The sequence below is a fragment of the Hyla sarda genome, unplaced genomic scaffold, assembly GCF_029499605.1.
Source record: "Hyla sarda isolate aHylSar1 unplaced genomic scaffold, aHylSar1.hap1 scaffold_678, whole genome shotgun sequence".
Classification (NCBI taxonomy): domain Eukaryota; kingdom Metazoa; phylum Chordata; class Amphibia; order Anura; family Hylidae; genus Hyla; species Hyla sarda.
This window is the reverse complement of record NW_026610695.1, coordinates 159,362-176,689: the sequence shown is the minus strand read 5'-3', so window position 1 is coordinate 176,689 and position 17,328 is coordinate 159,362. Positions and strand designations below refer to the sequence as shown.

Sequence of the window (17,328 nt, the reverse complement as noted above, 5' to 3'; positions counted from 1 at the left end):
AAAATTATCCCCCAGTGTCTCCATCTGCTGGCGGTATTGAATAAGCATTGCTGCACTGATGGGGTATGCATTAGACGAAAAAAAAGAAGAATAATACGCCCAGAAAAGAGGCGAAAAGGAGAAAAACGTAAAAAAACGTGAAAAAAAAGTAAGAGGAAGAGAAGGGAAAAAAAGGTGGAAATGGGTTTAAAAGTGATTTCGGCGGAGAATATATATATATATATATATATATATATATATATATATATATATATATATATATACGCGCACACACACATATATATAAACGTATTCTCCGTTGAGATATTGCAGCCGCTGCTGTGTCCAGGCCCAGGAGCCTTAGCACTGTGCTGTGATGTCACTCAATACCACTGACATCACTAGGTGTAAACAACATCTCTCCTTTGCTGTGTATGTGACTATGGAGCTGTTTGGTGATGTCGTCTATTATGGCCTTCATAGAAGCAACAGGAGATTGTTGCATCCATCTAGAACCCTCAGAACTACAGTGCTATGATGTCACTCACTTCCACAGGCCTTGCAGAGTGTAAACAACAACAACCCAGCTTTGTTGTGTATGTAACCATAGGGATTTGTGATGTCACCTAGAACCTTCACAGCAGCGACAGCTTTATGAGGAGCATCAGCACTGCTCTGCCTGAGCAGAACCATCACCGCCATAGGTTGTCAAATAACCCGGGTTTAACCCACACAGGTAAGTCCAATGGGGTGCAGGCATGTCCTCTATGCTTACAGCTTCCCGTGGGTGTTGGTTTGATACCGTTTGGGGACAGCCAAGGAGGCATCTGCAGGCAACAAAGGTAGGTGTGTGCTTGTGTGTGTGTTTCCTATGCAGATCCTAAGCCCAGTGTCACATGCAAGTAGGAGGAGTAAGAAGGGTTCCTGGCAAATCCGGGTTATGGATTGCATTTAAAAAGGCCCCGTGGGAGTGCAATGGGCCCCTGTCTTGCTGCTTAGCAATAATGGTATGGGTTTAGGTTCTGCTGTGTGTACTGGTGGTTGACTGCCCCCCAGCCCAGAGTGTGCATGGAAAATTGTCTGGCAGCCTCCCTGACAGCAAGCAGTGATAGTGCCCATGAAGGGCACCTTGTTGGGCCCGCCCCTTTCACGGTTATCGCTTCTCGGCCTTTTGGCTAAGATCAAGTGTAGTATCTGTTCTTATCAGTTTAATATCTGATACGTCCCCTATCTGGGGACCATATATTAAATGGATTTTTGAGAACGGGGGCCGATTTCGAAGCTTGCTTCCGTCGCCCTATGCATTGACCCGATATGGCAGTATCTTCGGGTACAGTGCACCACCCCCTTACAGGGTTAAAAAGAAAGATTCCTACTTTCATTGCTACCTGCTTGCTGGCTAGCCAGCTAGCCAGCCCTGTGGGCCTTGCTGCTGCTGCAGCCAAAAAACAAAAGGTGGTGCTGCTGCTGCTTCTGCTGCTTCTGCTTCTGCTTGTGTCTGGCCGCTGTTGGAGCGTCCAGGCACAGGACTTCTGCTGCTGCTGACTAAATGGCCTCCTTAATTGGATCATTTGAGTAGCCAGCACACCTGTGCAGGTAGGGCATGACATGATAGGCAGCTGCCTTGATAGCGGGTGGGTGCTGAATGTTCCTAATTGACAAAATAAGATTAATGCTTATGAAGAAATATAAAATCTCATCCCTTCCCCAATATCGCGCCACACCCCTACCCCTTAATTCCCTGGTTGAACTTGATGGACATATGTCTTTTTTCGACCGTACTAACTATGTAACTATGTAACATAACATGGGGGGGGGGGGGGGGGGGGTCTCCTGGCTGTTCACACAGGTGTGTCATTGCTGTACATTGACCATGCATTGCTTCTGTGGCATTGCAAAGGCAAAGACAAATGCTTCCAGCCATCCATTGCACTAATGGATTGGTCATCAGCTGGCTGTCTATGTCCCGCATCAATATAGACCAAAGTACAGAGGGTTAGGCTATGCTATTGTGCACCTACCTGATGCATCAGAAGGTGCGAGGCCCTTGCTAAATTCTGTGCACAGACTTTGAGATCTATACTTTAGACTGTATCTAAACCTGCTCCAACATGGACTGACATTCTGGCCTACTTTCAGCCGATGCGACTTGTCTGTCGCTGAACAGTCGCTTTTTATGTATTCAGCACCTATGTATAATGTTGTAAAAATGCTCTAGAAGCTAAAGTCGCAGAAATGTCACACATATTTGGCCTGCAACTTTCTGTGCGACAAATTCAGACAGGAAAAATCAGTATAAATCCTTAGAAAATTATCCCCCAGTGTCTCCATCTGCTGGCGGTATTGAATAAGCATTGCTGCACTGATGGGGTATGCATTAGACGAAAAAAAAGAAGAAAAAGAAGAATAATACGCCCAGAAAAGAGGCGAAAAGGAGAAAAACGTAAAAAAACGTGAAAAAAAAGTAAGAGGAAGAGAAGGGAAAAAAAGGTGGAAATGGGTTTAAAAGTGATTTCGGCGGAGAATATATATATATATATATATATATATATATATATATATATATACGCGCACACACACACATATATATAAACGTATTCTCCGTTGAGATATTGCAGCCGCTGCTGTGTCCAGGCCCAGGAGCCTTAGCACTGTGCTGTGATGTCACTCAATACCACTGACATCACTAGGTGTAAACAACATCTCTCCTTTGCTGTGTATGTGACTATGGAGCTGTTTGGTGATGTCGTCTATTATGGCCTTCATAGAAGCAACAGGAGATTTTTGCATCCATCTAGAACCCTCAGAACTACAGTGCTATGATGTCACTCACTTCCACAGGCCTTGCAGAGTGTAAACAACAACAACCCAGCTTTGTTGTGTATGTAACCATAGGGATTTGTGATGTCACCTAGAACCTTCACAGCAGCGACAGCTTTATGAGGAGCATCAGCACTGCTCTGCCTGAGCAGAACCATCACCGCCATAGGTTGTCAAATAACCCGGGATTAACCCACACAGGTAAGTCCAATGGGGTGCAGGCATGTCCTCTATGCTTACAGCTTCCCGTGGGTGTTGGTTTGATACCGTTTGGGGACAGCCAAGGAGGCATCTGCAGGCAACAAAGGTAGGTGTGTGCTTGTGTGTGTGTTTCCTATGCAGATCCTAAGCCCAGTGTCACATGCAAGTAGGAGGAGTAAGAAGGGTTCCTGGCAAATCCGGGTTATGGATTGCATTTAAAAAGGCCCCGTGGGAGTGCAATGGGCCCCTGTCTTGCTGCTTAGCAATAATGGTATGGGTTTAGGTTCTGCTGTGTGTACTGGTGGTTGACTGCCCCCCAGCCCAGAGTGTGCATGGAAAATTGTCTGGCAGCCTCCCTGACAGCAAGCAGTGATAGTGCCCATGAAGGGCACCTTGTTGGGCCCGCCCCTTTCACGGTTATCGCTTCTCGGCCTTTTGGCTAAGATCAAGTGTAGTATCTGTTCTTATCAGTTTTCATGCTGGTGGGGATGGGTGCTGCATGGAGGATGCAGGTGTACCAGGGCTTTCCGGGGCTGGTTCTGAGGAATCAGCTCGACGGCTGCCCCGATGTGACCTGTTCCCTCCGGGTCTCGCCATGAGGCTGAGAGGGTCTAGAGCCGAGGTACTTTTGTGCCTCGGGGAGTGGTGACCCCGAGGTGCCGAAACTCACTGGGAGAATAGACTCACTGAGTTGAAGCACGGGCACCATAATCTCTTCACCTTGTGGCACTCACCTCTTGATTCCCGGCCTTCTGGCTAGGATCAGAGAAATTTTTATTGATCCGGCCGGATGTCCGGGCAGTATATCTGCACACATTCACTTATTTATTTCTTTTTTGTCTCACTGTGTCACCTTTTGCGTGTTGTGTGTTCACAGGATTGGTCAGGATGCGGTAGCCCTTCTGGGTGTCCCTCCTGGCGGTCTAGGGGAGGTGTGTGTGGCCATTAGGTTCCGCACCTCCCTGCAAACACCCCGGGTACTCCTGCTTTGGCAGGGTACCTACCGTAATCGGCTCTGCGGGCAGATACCTTGGCTAACGCCAAGGGGGATGCCGGGAGCATTTGTGGTCCCCTAGTAGCTTCGGCGAAAAGGGACATCGAACCTGGAACCTCGCAGGTACCATTTGGTCCGGAGGCGAAGGGTAAGGTTTGTTGGGGGGCCTCTCTCCTATCGGAGAAGGGCTTGCGATAGACCGCATCCTTTGTGCACGTTTTTTTAGTGTAACACGTTTGCACTTTTTCTTGCACTTTGGGTGAATCGAAAGCACGTTCCTCGGCTTTAGATAAAAAAAAAAAAAAAAAATCTGTTCTTATCAGTTTAATATTTAATACTTACCTGGCAGGGGAGATACCATGATCGCTACGGTCTGAAGAACTCCAAGCATTGTGGTAGAGATTTTGCGTAGTACGATTGCAGTACTTTTCGTTCTTATTAGAACCGCATTTCTCTAGAGCATACCACCTGAAGATCGTCTCCTGCCTGCCTCGGAACATCTGAAGAAGGAGAAGATCTTGAAGACTGCAGCTCCGGAAGAAGCCGACGAAGAACCTGGAAGAAGGGAATCGGCGGTGAATTCCGGAACAGCGGCGAAGAGGAAGGCGGCGCAGAATCTTTTCGAAGAAACTCGCTGCCTCTGGAGAAGGATTTGCATAGCTCCTCCCACCGGGACCGGATCTGCATAGCTCCTCCCACCCGGGAAAGAAGACTTTGCGAAGCCTCTCTCCACAAGCAAGCAAGGAAGCAGAAAAGAGCCTGCTGGAAGAAGCCATGGCCTCAACCAGCAAGTCCACCCAGGAGGCTGCAGGGCAAGGCCTGGAGGTCCAGCCCCAACCACAGCAAGCTTCAACCTCCACCACGGCAAGGCAGAAGGGCGGCAGAATTCCTAACCTGGAAGCTCCAACCCTGGAGCCCTGGATGAGGCAGACTGTTGCCTTGAAGCTCAAGCCCGTGGACGGAAGGGTGCCGGACATGTCCCACGACGTGTTCTGCAAGAAGATGCTGGCGGATCAAGGCTTCCCCACGGCTGACACCCTGGGAATAGCAACCTTCTTTTCGGGAATCTTCTACATCACCTTTGCCACCATTGGGACCTGTAGAAGATACTGGGAGGTGGTGAAAGCGGCGAGTCCCGAATCCCCTTTCTCTCGCTTTGTGGGCAACTGCCTTATTCAAAGAGAGGAGAGGCGGGTGACGGTCTCAATGCGGAACCCACACACCCCAGGCACGGACATCTCGACCTTCCTGAAGCGCTTCTGCACCGTGGTGAGGGAGCCCACCCGCATCCTGAACTCACTCGGATACTGGACCTGCAAGTGGTCTGTGGTCGTCAGACTCAACAAGAACCCTGCTTCTCCAGACGGACTACAGCACCTGCCAACGACATTTTCCTTGGGCAACTCCACAGGACTTATCTTCTACCCGGACATGCCGCAGACCTGCAGGAGATGTGGCAAGATGGGCCACGAGGGCAAGGACTGTACGGAGGATGCCTGCAGGTATTGCCGTGTGACAGGTCACACGACCAAGGACTGCCCCAAGAGCAAGACCTGCAACCTCTGCGGACTGGCAGCCCACAGCTACAAGGACTGCCCCCAGAGGGAGAGAACATGGGCATCTGTGGCAGCGAGAGCACCGAAGCCAGCCCCAGCTCCGGAGCCAACACCACGGATGGCCAAGCCGACCAAGGAGGGTAAGAAGGCGAAAGCCACCACCCCTGCCCCGTCCCGCCCCTCCCCTGCCCCGTCCCGCCCCTCCCCTGCCCCTCCCGCCCCATCCCCTGCCCCTCCCGCCCCATCTCCTGCCCCATCCCGCCCCACCCCTGCCCCATCCCGTCCCACCCCTGCCCCATCCCGTCCCACCCCTGCCCCTCCTGCCCCATCCCGTCCCACCCCTGCCCCTCCTACACCATCCCGTCCCACCCCTGCCCCTCCTGCCCCATCCCGCCCCACCCCTGCCCCCCGTACCCCACCCCGGCCCACCCCTGCCCCGTCCTCCCCTGCCCGGCCCACCCCTGCCCCGTCCTCCCCTGCCCGGCCCACCCCTGCCCCGTCCTCCCCTGCCCGGGCACTCTCTCCTGCCCCCCGCCCCACCCAGCCTCCTTTCTCTCCTGGCCCAGCAGCACCTAACCCCCCTCCAGCTGCTGGTGCCCGCCCTTCGGAGGACTTTCCTGTGCTTCCTCCCCCAGGTACCATACAGAGGAAGAGGAAAGGAAGGGACAACGTATCAGAAGAGTCCCACAAAAGAAAGATAATCGAGACCTGCGAGACCCCTCAAGCTTCAGATGAGGAGGAGGAGATGGAGCAGGTCTGCGAGAGCCTTGAGGCTTCAGAAGGAGAGGAGGTGATGGAGCAGGCCCAAGTGGAGCAGGTCCAAGCAGAGCCAGTCCAAGCTCAATCTATGGAGGAGCTGCTGCAGGACCCAGAGGTTAAGAAAATCCTGGACACTCCGTCCAACACGGTCTACGACGAGTTCTTGGAAGGGCGCTACGAGAAGCCACAGGAGCCGACAGGCGCCAGAGAAGAGGACCCGTCCGACCAGACTGGTAACTAGTATCAGAACTAACCTCTCTTTTTATTCCCATGGCTGATCTCAACATCTTCTGCATTAATGTGAGGAGTATTAGAGCTTGGTTTAGATTTCAGACTGTTCTTACGTTCTTAGATTCCCAGAGGTGTGATGTTTACATGTTGCAGGAATGTGCTTTGTCTGCTTCTAGGTCTTACAACCATCTGGCCAGGCAGTGGCCTCACGGCCCTTCCTACTGGTCTGGTGGGGGCGACAATAGGTCTGCGGGGGTGGCCATCCTGATCAGGGGAGGTAACTTTGCACTTGATTCCGTCCGGGAGCTCGTCTGTGGCAGACTTCTTGTCGCAGACGGTTCCTGGGCGGGTGAGCCCGTGCGGCTCATCAACGTGTATGCCTCCCCTGAGAGGGATGTCCGACTGGAGGTTCTCCAGGCCCTGCGGGCTGAACTTGCCACCACTAGAGCAGTAGTGTTGGGTGGTGACTTCAACTGCCCCATTGAGGTGGACGGGCGCAGTTCTGGCACATCCGCCAGCCTGGACGTGACGTCTAAACTGCTGATTGAGATGGTGACGGAGGCATCCTTGCAGGACGTTGTCGGGTCCATCGGGAACGGCTCCGTAAACTATACGTGGAGCCGCCCCGATGGCTCGCTCCGTTCTCGGATAGACTTCATCTTCACTTCGAGAGCAGTCAGAAAGGTGTCGTACTCTATGGTCCCCTGCTTCTTCTCTGACCACAGGGCCATTCAATTCCGGGGGACTCTGGGCCATGGATTCCCACCTGGCCCGGGCTCCTGGAAGTTGAATTGTGCCCTGTTGGAGCAGAGGGAGGTCATGGAGGAACTTAGGGATGCTTACCTTGTATGGCGAAATGACAAATGTCTGTTCAAGTGCATCAGCGATTGGTGGGAATATGTTAAAGTCGAATTCCGTTGTTTCTTTCAGGCAAAAGGCAGACAACAGGCGTGTGCGAAGAAGTGGGACTTGAGGAAACTGCAGCGCGAGCTGCGGTCCCTGCAGGACCTGCTCCAGTGTGGCTGGGACGTCAGGGAGGAGCTGGAGGAGACCAAAAAGAGCTTGAAAAGGCACTTTGAGGAGGAATCCAAGCGAATCGTCTTTCGTTCCAAGGTGGAGAACCTGGAGAAGGGTGAGAAATGTAACTCTTTCTTTTTCAGGAAGCTCCATGCCGGCCACACGCCCCTGACTGAGCTACGAGATGAGACCGGACACATGAGGAGCGGCAAGGAGGAAGTGATGGGGGTCGTCCACGACTTCTACAGCAACCTCTACGCCCCCAAGTCATCCGACCCCGAAGCCGCCGAGAGGTTCCTGTCAGGTGTCACTAACGTTGTTGATCCCGCAGGTGCGGCGGCTATGGACGATCCCTTGACGGTGGGGGAGCTGCTCTCTGCCGCTAAATCCTTTAAGCCCGGCAGGACCCCGGGCAGTGACGGTCTCCCGGCCGAGCTCTACGTAGCGCTGGGTGACCTGATCTGTCCGGACCTGTTGGAGGTGTACGAGGAGATGGTGGTGGGGGGCAGAATGCCTCCGTCGTTGAGGGAAGGGATGATCACGATCTTGTATAAGCGGAAGGGGGAGAGATGTGACCTGAAAAACTGGCGTCCCATCTCTCTCCTGAACGTGGACTACAAGATCCTCGCCAAGGTGCTGGCCAACAGGCTGAAACCTGTCATGGGGCAGATCGTCTATCCGGACCAGACCTGCAGCATTCCTGGCCGCAGGATTGCCGACAGCCTTGCCCTTGTGAGAGACACGGTCCATTACATCCAGGACCGCGGGGGCCGCGCCGCCCTGGTCAGCTTAGATCAGGAGAAGGCGTTCGACCGTGTCTCCCACGCATTCATGGACAGGGTTTTGCGCAGGCTGGGTCTGGGGAAGATGTTTTGCTCTTTTGTTAACGTTATGTATTTTGACATTTACAGCACGGTGTTGGTGAACGGCTGGAAGACTGACCCCTTTCCTATTCTTTCAGGGGTTAGACAAGGCTGCCCTCTTTCACCTCTCCTTTTTGTTTGTGTTATAGAGCTCTTCGCTGAGACTATCCGGCAGAATGGAGAGATCAGAGGGATCACCGCACCAGGACCAGATCGCCACGAGGTCAAGTGCTCGCTCTACATGGACGACGTGACCGTCTTCTGCGCTGACCAGCGTTCGGTGACTGCACTCGTCCAGACCTGCGAGGACTTCGGCAGAGCTTCGGGGGCAAAAGTCAACTGCGGGAAGTCGGAGGCCATGCTCTTCGGGGAATGGCACCTGGCTTCTTCCGCCCCCTTCCCCTTTACTATTAAGCCGGACTTCATTCAAATTCTTGGAGTCTGGTTCGGGAAGGAAGGAGCGGCCCTTAAGTCTTGGCAAGACCGACTAGGAAGGATAAACTCGAAGATCGGACTGTGGAGCTCCAGAAAGCTCACGATGGAAGGCAAGGCACTTGTCCTGCGGAGTGAAGTTTTGCCTGTGCTCCAATATACCGCACAGGCCTGGCCTCCCCATACCACCGTTTGCAAGGCCATCACCCGGACAGTGTTTGGCTTCGTCTGGGGCAAAATGGACAGAGTCAAGAGGACCGTGATGTACAAGGAACCCCGCAAGGGTGGGAAGGGAATACCCGACATCCCCGCTCTGCTGAGGGCCTCCTTTGCATGTGTCACGGTGCAGCGGACTCTTGTAGAAAAGACTGGCTCAGCGGGCAGGTCCATGTCTCGCTTGCTTCTCATGCCCCTCTGGAGACAGCTGGGCTGGGACAAGTGGGACAGCTCCATCCCTTACAACTGGAACACTCCCTGGTTCTATGGGGATGTTGTCCGGTTTGTGAGGGAGCACCAGCTGGAAGGACTGAAACCAGACCTATGGAAGCCAAAGACAATCCACAAGCTCATCCGAGCTAAGGACTCGACCGAGCTGGTTCCGGGACTCCCCGCAGCCACTGCAGAGACAGTTTGGAACAATGTGGCCTCAAAGCGGCTTACCAATGGACACAAGGACTTGTCGTGGATGGCCGTCATGGGAGGTCTCTCTCTCAGGTCATTCATGCATGCCCGCAACCTGTGCAAGACCCGGTACTGCCCCCGTTGCCCCTACGTGGAGGAAACATCTTTCCACGTGTTTTGGCAGTGCCCCTTTGCACAGGGTCTGTTGGACGCCCTAGAACAGGAACTCAGAGACTCAGTGCCCAGGAGCTGCCTATCGTACCATTCGGTGCTTTACGGCCTGTTCCCTGGGACCCACGACGTGGAGGCCATCCAGGAGGCCTGGCGCCTTATGAACTGTTTTAAGGACGCAGTGTGGCTTGCCAGGAACCGCCTCGTGATCAACAGGGAAAACATGTCCGTCCGGGACTGCCGCAGGTTCATCAAGAACCTGCTTAGAGACTATTCCATCTTGGACAGCTCGGCCGTTGATGAGGAAGAAGAGGAGTGAAGACCCCTCTCCTTCTCCCATGTCTCCCTGAAGATACAGCCCAACAGTTTGGCCCTGTGATCCGCCCCCTCCCTACCCCCACATAGTCGCCCACACCCCTACCCCGATCACAGATTGTATTATTTGGTTTTTGTTTGATCTCTTGTGCCTTTATATTGCAGGATTGAGCTGAATGTTAGAGTAGCATGGTGTGCGATGTATAGCTTAGGGAACCTTTGCTGTGTATTGTACTATCATGCTTTGTGTGACTGTAATTTATTGTACGACTTGTAATGACTGAACGGAAAATAAAGCTCTTTCAATCAAAAAATCTGTTCTTATCAGTTTTTCATGCCGGTGTACAGTGACGCTGGTGGGGATGGGTGCTGCATGGAGGATGCAGGTGTACCAGGGCTTTCCGGGGCTGGTTCTGAGGAATCAGCTCGACGGCTGCCCCGATGTGACCTGTTCCCTCCGGGTCTCGCCATGAGGCTGAGAGGGTCTAGAGCCGAGGTACTTTTGTGCCTCGGGGAGTGGTGACCCCGAGGTGCCGAAACTCACTGGGAGAATAGACTCACTGAGTTGAAGCACGGGCACCATAATCTCTTCACCTTGTGGCACTCACCTCTTGATTCCCGGCCTTCTGGCTAGGATCAGAGAAATTTTTATAGATCCGGCCGGATGTCCGGGCAGTATATCTGCACACATTCACTTATTTATTTCTTTTTTGTTTCACTGTGTCACTTTTTGCGTGTTGTGTGTTCACAGGATTTGTCAGGATGCGGTAGCCCTTCTGGGTGTCCCTCCTGGCGGTCTAGGGGAGGTGTGTGTGGCCATTAGGTTCCGCACCTCCCTGCAAACACCCCGGGTACTCCTGCTTTGGCAGGGTACCTACCGTAATCGGCTCTGCGGGCAGATACCTTGGCTAACGCCAAGGGGGATGCCGGGAGCATTTGTGGTCCCCTAGTAGCTTCGGCGAAAAGGGACATCGAACCTGGAACCTCGCAGGTACCTTTTGGTCCGGAGGCGAAGGGTAAGGTTTGTTGGGGGGCCTCTCTCCTATCGGAGAAGGGCTTGCGATAGACCGCATCCTTTGTGCACGTTTTTTTAGTGTAACACGTTTGCACTTTTTCTTGCACTTTGGGTGAATCGAAAGCACGTTCCTCGGCTTTAAAAAAAAAAAAAAAAAATCTGTTCTTATCAGTTTAATATCTGATACGTCCCCTATCTGGGGACCATATATTAAATGGATTTTTGAGAACGGGGGCCGATTTCGAAGCTTGCTTCCGTCGCCCTATGCATTGACCCGATATGGCAGTATCTTCGGGTACAGTGCACCACCCCCTTACAGGGTTAAAAAGAAAGATTCCTACTTTCATTGCTACCTGCTTGCTGGCTAGCCAGCTAGCCAGCCCTGTGGGCCTTGCTGCTGCTGCAGCCAAAAAACAAAAGGTGGTGCTGCTGCTGCTTCTGCTGCTTCTGCTTCTGCTTGTGTCTGGCCGCTGTTGGAGCGTCCAGGCACAGGACTTCTGCTGCTGCTGACTAAATGGCCTCCTTAATTGGATCATTTGAGTAGCCAGCACACCTGTGCAGGTAGGGCATGACATGATAGGCAGCTGCCTTGATAGCGGGTGGGTGCTGAATGTTCCTAATTGACAAAATAAGATTAATGCTTATGAAGAAATATAAAATCTCATCCCTTCCCCAATATCGCGCCACACCCCTACCCCTTAATTCCCTGGTTGAACTTGATGGACATATGTCTTTTTTCGACCGTACTAACTATGTAACTATGTAACATAACATGGGGGGGGGGGGGTCTCCTGGCTGTTCACACAGGTGTGTCATTGCTGTACATTGACCATGCATTGCTTCTGTGGTATTGCAAAGGCAAAGACAAATGCTTCCAGCCATCCATTGCACTAATGGATTGGTCATCAGCTGGCTGTCTATGTCCCGCATCAATATAGACCAAAGTACAGAGGGTTAGGCTATGCTATTGTGCACCTACCTGATGCATCAGAAGGTGCGAGGCCCTTGCTAAATTCTGTGCACAGACTTTGAGATCTATACTTTAGACTGTATCTAAACCTGCTCCAACATGGACTGACATTCTGGCCTACTTTCAGCCGATGCGACTTGTCTGTCGCTGAACAGTCGCTTTTTATGTATTCAGCACCTATGTATAATGTTGTAAAAATGCTCTAGAAGCTAAAGTCGCAGAAATGTCACACATATTTGGCCTGCAACTTTCTGTGCGACAAATTCAGACAGGAAAAATCAGTATAAATCCTTAGAAAATTATCCCCCAGTGTCTCCATCTGCTGGCGGTATTGAATAAGCATTGCTGCACTGATGGGGTATGCATTAGACGAAAAAAAAGAAGAAAAAGAAGAATAATACGCCCAGAAAAGAGGCGAAAAGGAGAAAAACGTAAAAAAACGTGAAAAAAAAGTAAGAGGAAGAGAAGGGAAAAAAAGGTGGAAATGGGTTTAAAAGTGATTTCGGCGGAGAAATATATATATATATATATATATATATATATATATATATATATATACGCGCACACACACACATATATATAAACGTATTCTCCGTTGAGATATTGCAGCCGCTGCTGTGTCCAGGCCCAGGAGCCTTAGCACTGTGCTGTGATGTCACTCAATACCACTGACATCACTAGGTGTAAACAACATCTCTCCTTTGCTGTGTATGTGACTATGGAGCTGTTTGGTGATGTCGTCTATTATGGCCTTCATAGAAGCAACAGGAGATTGTTGCATCCATCTAGAACCCTCAGAACTACAGTGCTATGATGTCACTCACTTCCACAGGCCTTGCAGAGTGTAAACAACAACAACCCAGCTTTGTTGTGTATGTAACCATAGGGATTTGTGATGTCACCTAGAACCTTCACAGCAGCGACAGCTTTATGAGGAGCATCAGCACTGCTCTGCCTGAGCAGAACCATCACCGCCATAGGTTGTCAAATAACCCGGGTTTAACCCACACAGGTAAGTCCAATGGGGTGCAGGCATGTCCTCTATGCTTACAGCTTCCCGTGGGTGTTGGTTTGATACCGTTTGGGGACAGCCAAGGAGGCATCTGCAGGCAACAAAGGTAGGTGTGTGCTTGTGTGTGTGTTTCCTATGCAGATCCTAAGCCCAGTGTCACATGCAAGTAGGAGGAGTAAGAAGGGTTCCTGGCAAATCCGGGTTATGGATTGCATTTAAAAAGGCCCCGTGGGAGTGCAATGGGCCCCTGTCTTGCTGCTTAGCAATAATGGTATGGGTTTAGGTTCTGCTGTGTGTACTGGTGGTTGACTGCCCCCCAGCCCAGAGTGTGCATGGAAAATTGTCTGGCAGCCTCCCTGACAGCAAGCAGTGATAGTGCCCATGAAGGGCACCTTGTTGGGCCCGCCCCTTTCACGGTTATCGCTTCTCGGCCTTTTGGCTAAGATCAAGTGTAGTATCTGTTCTTATCAGTTTAATATCTGATACGTCCCCTATCTGGGGACCATATATTAAATGGATTTTTGAGAACGGGGGCCGATTTCGAAGCTTGCTTCCGTCGCCCTATGCATTGACCCGATATGGCAGTATCTTCGGGTACAGTGCACCACCCCCTTACAGGGTTAAAAAGAAAGATTCCTACTTTCATTGCTACCTGCTTGCTGGCTAGCCAGCTAGCCAGCCCTGTGGGCCTTGCTGCTGCTGCAGCAGCCAAAAAACAAAAGGTGGTGCTGCTGCTGCTTCTGCTGCTTCTGCTTCTGCTTGTGTCTGGCCGCTGTTGGAGCGTCCAGGCACAGGACTTCTGCTGCTGCTGACTAAATGGCCTCCTTAATTGGATCATTTGAGTAGCCAGCACACCTGTGCAGGTAGGGCATGACATGATAGGCAGCTGCCTTGATAGCGGGTGGGTGCTGAATGTTCCTAATTGACAAAATAAGATTAATGCTTATGAAGAAATATAAAATCTCATCCCTTCCCCAATATCGCGCCACACCCCTACCCCTTAATTCCCTGGTTGAACTTGATGGACATATGTCTTTTTTCGACCGTACTAACTATGTAACTATGTAACACAACATGGGGGGGGGGGGGGTCTCCTGGCTGTTCACACAGGTGTGTCATTGCTGTACATTGACCATGCATTGCTTCTGTGGTATTGCAAAGGCAAAGACAAATGCTTCCAGCCATCCATTGCACTAATGGATTGGTCATCAGCTGGCTGTCTATGTCCCGCATCAATATAGACCAAAGTACAGAGGGTTAGGCTATGCTATTGTGCACCTACCTGATGCATCAGAAGGTGCGAGGCCCTTGCTAAATTCTGTGCACAGACTTTGAGATCTATACTTTAGACTGTATCTAAACCTGCTCCAACATGGACTGACATTCTGGCCTACTTTCAGCCGATGCGACTTGTCTGTCGCTGAACAGTCGCTTTTTATGTATTCAGCACCTATGTATAATGTTGTAAAAATGCTCTAGAAGCTAAAGTCGCAGAAATGTCACACATATTTGGCCTGCAACTTTCTGTGCGACAAATTCAGACAGGAAAAATCAGTATAAATCCTTAGAAAATTATCCCCCAGTGTCTCCATCTGCTGGCGGTATTGAATAAGCATTGCTGCACTGATGGGGTATGCATTAGACGAAAAAAAAGAAGAAAAAGAAGAATAATACGCCCAGAAAAGAGGCGAAAAGGAGAAAAACGTAAAAAAACGTGAAAAAAAAGTAAGAGGAAGAGAAGGGAAAAAAAGGTGGAAATGGGTTTAAAAGTGATTTCGGCGGAGAAATATATATATATATATATATATATACGCGCACACACACACATATATATAAACGTATTCTCCGTTGAGATATTGCAGCCGCTGCTGTGTCCAGGCCCAGGAGCCTTAGCACTGTGCTGTGATGTCACTCAATACCACTGACATCACTAGGTGTAAACAACATCTCTCCTTTGCTGTGTATGTGACTATGGAGCTGTTTGGTGATGTCGTCTATTATGGCCTTCATAGAAGCAACAGGAGATTGTTGCATCCATCTAGAACCCTCAGAACTACAGTGCTATGATGTCACTCACTTCCACAGGCCTTGCAGAGTGTAAACAACAACAACCCAGCTTTGTTGTGTATGTAACCATAGGGATTTGTGATGTCACCTAGAACCTTCACAGCAGCGACAGCTTTATGAGGAGCATCAGCACTGCTCTGCCTGAGCAGAACCATCACCGCCATAGGTTGTCAAATAACCCGGGTTTAACCCACACAGGTAAGTCCAATGGGGTGCAGGCATGTCCTCTATGCTTACAGCTTCCCGTGGGTGTTGGTTTGATACCGTTTGGGGACAGCCAAGGAGGCATCTGCAGGCAACAAAGGTAGGTGTGTGCTTGTGTGTGTGTTTCCTATGCAGATCCTAAGCCCAGTGTCACATGCAAGTAGGAGGAGTAAGAAGGGTTCCTGGCAAATCCGGGTTATGGATTGCATTTAAAAAGGCCCCGTGGGAGTGCAATGGGCCCCTGTCTTGCTGCTTAGCAATAATGGTATGGGTTTAGGTTCTGCTGTGTGTACTGGTGGTTGACTGCCCCCCAGCCCAGAGTGTGCATGGAAAATTGTCTGGCAGCCTCCCTGACAGCAAGCAGTGATAGTGCCCATGAAGGGCACCTTGTTGGGCCCGCCCCTTTCACGGTTATCGCTTCTCGGCCTTTTGGCTAAGATCAAGTGTAGTATCTGTTCTTATCAGTTTAATATCTGATACGTCCCCTATCTGGGGACCATATATTAAATGGATTTTTGAGAACGGGGGCCGATTTCGAAGCTTGCTTCCGTCGCCCTATGCATTGACCCGATATGGCAGTATCTTCGGGTACAGTGCACCACCCCCTTACAGGGTTAAAAAGAAAGATTCCTACTTTCATTGCTACCTGCTTGCTGGCTAGCCAGCTAGCCAGCCCTGTGGGCCTTGCTGCTGCTGCAGCCAAAAAACAAAAGGTGGTGCTGCTGCTGCTTCTGCTGCTTCTGCTTCTGCTTGTGTCTGGCCGCTGTTGGAGCGTCCAGGCACAGGACTTCTGCTGCTGCTGACTAAATGGCCTCCTTAATTGGATCATTTGAGTAGCCAGCACACCTGTGCAGGTAGGGCATGACATGATAGGCAGCTGCCTTGATAGCGGGTGGGTGCTGAATGTTCCTAATTGACAAAATAAGATTAATGCTTATGAAGAAATATAAAATCTCATCCCTTCCCCAATATCGCGCCACACCCCTACCCCTTAATTCCCTGGTTGAACTTGATGGACATATGTCTTTTTTCGACCGTACTAACTATGTAACTATGTAACATAACATGGGGGGGGGGGGTCTCCTGGCTGTTCACACAGGTGTGTCATTGCTGTACATTGACCATGCATTGCTTCTGTGGTATTGCAAAGGCAAAGACAAATGCTTCCAGCCATCCATTGCACTAATGGATTGGTCATCAGCTGGCTGTCTATGTCCCGCATCAATATAGACCAAAGTACAGAGGGTTAGGCTATGCTATTGTGCACCTACCTGATGCATCAGAAGGTGCGAGGCCCTTGCTAAATTCTGTGCACAGACTTTGAGATCTATACTTTAGACTGTATCTAAACCTGCTCCAACATGGACTGACATTCTGGCCTACTTTCAGCCGATGCGACTTGTCTGTCGCTGAACAGTCGCTTTTTATGTATTCAGCACCTATGTATAATGTTGTAAAAATGCTCTAGAAGCTAAAGTCGCAGAAATGTCACACATATTTGGCCTGCAACTTTCTGTGCGACAAATTCAGACAGGAAAAATCAGTATAAATCCTTAGAAAATTATCCCCCAGTGTCTCCATCTGCTGGCGGTATTGAATAAGCATTGCTGCACTGATGGGGTATGCATTAGACGAAAAAAAAGAAGAAAAAGAAGAATAATACGCCCAGAAAATAGGCGAAAAGGAGAAAAACGTAAAAAAACGTGAAAAAAAAGTAAGAGGAAGAGAAGGGAAAAAGAGGTGGAAATGGGTTTAAAAGTGATTTCGGCGGAGAAATATATATATATATATATATATATATATATATATATATATATATATACGCGCACACACACACATATATATAAACGTATTCTCCGTTGAGATATTGCAGCCGCTGCTGTGTCCAGGCCCAGGAGCCTTAGCACTGTGCTGTGATGTCACTCAATACCACTGACATCACTAGGTGTAAACAACATCTCTCCTTTGCTGTGTATGTGACTATGGAGCTGTTTGGTGATGTCGTCTATTATGGCCTTCATAGAAGCAACAGGAGATTGTTGCATCCATCTAGAACCCTCAGAACTACAGTGCTATGATGTCACTCACTTCCACAGGCCTT

The 17,328-nt window shown here is 50.4% G+C and overlaps 3 non-coding genes and 2 pseudogenes across 3 annotated transcripts; all 5 read left to right on the top strand.

Annotated features, from left to right (window-relative positions):
• The first annotated feature begins 1,134 nt into the window (after positions 1–1,134).
• On the top strand, positions 1,135–1,325 carry LOC130343342 (U2 spliceosomal RNA). Its single transcript, XR_008882686.1, has one exon. It is a non-coding gene; the product is annotated as a U2 spliceosomal RNA (small nuclear RNA).
• Positions 1,326–3,419: 2,094 nt separating this feature from the next.
• LOC130343290 (U2 spliceosomal RNA) lies at positions 3,420–3,579 on the top strand (annotated as a pseudogene).
• A 7,526-nt stretch (positions 3,580–11,105) lies between these two features.
• LOC130343282 (U2 spliceosomal RNA) lies at positions 11,106–11,285 on the top strand (annotated as a pseudogene).
• Positions 11,286–13,375: 2,090 nt separating this feature from the next.
• LOC130343341 (U2 spliceosomal RNA) lies at positions 13,376–13,566 on the top strand. Its single transcript, XR_008882684.1, has one exon. It is a non-coding gene; the product is annotated as a U2 spliceosomal RNA (small nuclear RNA).
• A 2,074-nt stretch (positions 13,567–15,640) lies between these two features.
• LOC130343340 (U2 spliceosomal RNA) lies at positions 15,641–15,831 on the top strand. Its single transcript, XR_008882683.1, has one exon. It is a non-coding gene; the product is annotated as a U2 spliceosomal RNA (small nuclear RNA).
• The last annotated feature ends 1,497 nt before the right edge of the window (positions 15,832–17,328 follow it).